Source organism: Brassica oleracea, chromosome C2 (assembly GCF_000695525.1).
Source record: "Brassica oleracea var. oleracea cultivar TO1000 chromosome C2, BOL, whole genome shotgun sequence".
NCBI lineage: Eukaryota > Viridiplantae > Streptophyta > Magnoliopsida > Brassicales > Brassicaceae > Brassica > Brassica oleracea.
Genome location: NC_027749.1, coordinates 16862340 through 16865927, shown reverse-complemented (window position 1 = coordinate 16865927; position 3588 = coordinate 16862340).

Below are 3588 nucleotides of genomic sequence, written 5' to 3'. Positions count from 1 at the left end.
TTCTATAAAAGGGCTTGCTAGCATTATAGAAAATACACACATTCATATAATCAAGAAACATTTCCCCCACTCAGAATAGTTATGCTAGTATTTTTTTTTATTTTGAGTCTGAGAGTACATCACAGAAATAGGGTCGATAGATCCTGTTTTTCGGTGATGGTAAACAGAAACAATGCTGCAGTTGTATCCTGGTAATCTGAGCGCCATGAAACCGTCACACTACGGGACGTTTAAAGATTTAAGGAAAGAGATTAACTATCTCGACTCTTCAATTCTTCTTTATTTTTATATTTCGGTATTGAAATTTTAATTTATGTTCTTATTATTCTTTACAAATATCAGTTGTCCTATGGTAGTAAAATAAAGCTCTTACACTCTTAAATCTTTAAATATTGTTTATGCTTTTGTACTAACAATACTGATATTTTGTTGAAAGTTTTTTCTAAGAACGGGTTTATATGAAATAAGGAATTAAATTATTCTTGGAACCGGGAAATGCAAGATGATGGAAATCATTTTTTCATCAGAATTATCGTTTATTTATTATTATAGTTTTCAGTCAATTGTTTCTTTTGTTGAGCAGGTGTTCATCTTCCTAACAATCAAACTGGAAAACAAATGCAGGGTTTGTTGAGTTATTTTATTGCAGTTTTTAATAGAATAAAAAAAAAGCTGTTGGTTTTTAATTTTGATTTTGGTTTGACATGTTCAAAGCACTGATTTGGTTTCCATTGTTTTTAACTCTTAAAACGTTTTTTGTAAGAAGAAAAATGCATACATTTTTTTTTTAATTTACTGCCTCATAAAGGTGTTTAAGTTGTGTGGATGGAAACAGATTTTGTGAGTCGACATCCCAAATTAAATTTGGGAGAGGTCTGCCACATATAAATCATTTGTCATAGGAAATAAAATGTTTGTTGATACTGATCAAAACATTTATATTTCGTCAATGCTTAAATGCAATTTGTAAAAGGATTGACCATGAAACTTCTAAAGCCAATATAACTGAAACTGACATGTGTTTTGTAGTTTCTAAAATCAATATGGTTGAAAATAACCATATAAGATGGTGGTTTTGATGGCACAAATAATATCTTGTAATGATATGTATATTTGAAAAAAAAAAGCAAAATATGTGTTTGGAAAAATCTAAAACATACAAGTTGGATTTATAAATCAACTTAAGAGAACTATGAAGATAGTTGTTTGAAAAATGTGAATTTCTAAAAATGAAATACATTTTTTTAAGAAAATTGTAATAATTTTCGAAAATGCTTTTATTTATTTAAATCTAAAGGAATTGTAGATTAACTTTCTAAACTTTTAGGAGATGTTAAATATAAATGTGCATGTTTTTTGAGTTATCTCAAGAAATGTGCGAGAAGCTTTGCTTGCCATATAAAGTCGTTGGCAAGAGGTCATATGAACTTAGTGATAGTTATCACAACATGATTTAAAAAAAAAAAAACTAGTGTCATACACTGAGTTTTGTGTATAATGGTACCTAACTGACTGGAGATCCCAAGAAATAGGTTCAAGAAGACAACTAAGTCAAACTAAATCTGCCCAAAGCACTGTAAGACTTCGGTCTAAACCCAGTTCCTATGATGATTAAACAGTGCTACATGTAAGGAATATAAGATAAGCATTAGTTTTTAATGATTTGTGTCCATAGCTTTGAGATATGAATGGAGTAGTACATGATACTCCTCTAAACAAAGCTAATGGCAAATCACCTAGTGAGTGTGAAATGGGGCCGTTTCTAGGAGAGTGAAGGAAAGGCTATATTCTCCAAGTTCACTCATGATTAACCAGGACTGTTCACGGCCAAAATGAACACAATAGAGAACCTAGTTCTGTGAGAGAATGAAGCTGTGTTATAGATATTGTCTAGGTTTACACCAAAGCCCGGGAGGTTCAAGACATCATGGCCACCTCCTGGCCGAGTAAATCCGATAGCTATTAACAATGACTGGTTCAAGGCTGAAAAATTGCTACCAACTCATCATGCAGTGGATTTTTCGTTTGTACTCTCAAAAGTCCTTAGATCGAGTCTTGTCTAGGAAGTCAAGTCTCTCGAGTCGTCTAGTGTCTAGAGTCATTTCTATTCATGTGGGAGATTGTTGGAACTATTTTTTTGAGCATTATGAAAAATGTATTCATATGCTAAAAATAGAGTTAGTGTGAATGAGAAATGGAAGTTCAAAGAGGATTGATTATAAATCTTAAAATGACATTTGTAAAATGTCCCACATTGAAAATATGAGGAAAAAAATCCTTTATATTTAAAATGGAGAAATCACAACAAAGCTCAAAGCTTTAATATACTTAGTATATTGTAAAGAGGAGATATCCGTACCGAGCTAAGGGTTTGGACTTCGGATTTGGTAAATTGACCAATTGATCAAATGGTTAATCTTTTGATCTAAGTTATTTTTTTTATTGTTGACAAAGTCAAAATAAGAATATAAAAATATCTCCTATAATTATGATGGTGATGTGATTTAATGGTATTTAGTGCAAAGTCAATTTGATTTTGTAACCTAAAACATTTATGCACAATTAAAAGAATTATTATGATAATAATTCAGTCTCCATGTTTAAGGTTGTCCGTTAGAAAACGTATGGATTATGGGCTATATAAGAAAGACATAATCATCTCATTTCATACACGATCAACAACAAAAAAAAAAAAGATCATTCCACTTGAATAATTTATTTTTTAGTTTTTTGAGTATGAGAGTACATCACAGAAATAAGGTCGATAGATTCTGTTTTTCGGTGATGGTAAACCGAAACAATGATGCAGTTGTATCCTGAGAATCTGAGCGCCATGAAACCGTCACACTACGGGGCGTTTAAAGATTTAAGGAAAGAGATTAACTATCTCGACTCTGCAATTCTTCTTTATTTTTATATTTCGGTATTAAAATTTTAATTTATGTTCTTATTATTCTTTACATTTATTTTTATATTTCGATTTATGTTCTTATTATTCTTTACAAATATCAGTTGTCCTATAGTAGTAAAATAAAGTTACTACACTCTTAAAAGAAAACGTTACTATTCACAGTGTGTGTTAATGCTTTGACTTGTCTGATTTAATTATCAAGATTAACGTTTTTTGTTTCATTGTTACAGGTTCAAGACATCATGGCCACCTCCTCGCCGAGTAAATCCGATAGCTATTAACAATGACTGGTTCAAGGCTGAAAAATTGCTACCAACTCATCACGCAGTGGATTTTTCGTTTGTACTCTCAAAAGTCCTAAGGTCGAGTCTTGTCTAGGAAGTCAAGTCTGCCGAGTCGTCTAGTGTCTAGAGTCATTTCTATTCATATGGGGGATTGTTGGAAATATTTTTTGAACATTATGAATAAGGTATTCATATGTCAAAAATGAATTTTTATTTGAATGAGAAATGGAGGTCTAATGTGTGTGATTTGAGAATCTTGTATAAAGTAGCAAATACATACATTAGATATTTGATCTTGGATTTGGGTTTTGATTTGTTAGTTGGACTTCATGTTCATTAACTTAAATCAAATATATATTGATCTTTTATATTGATAAAATATAAAAAAGAAAT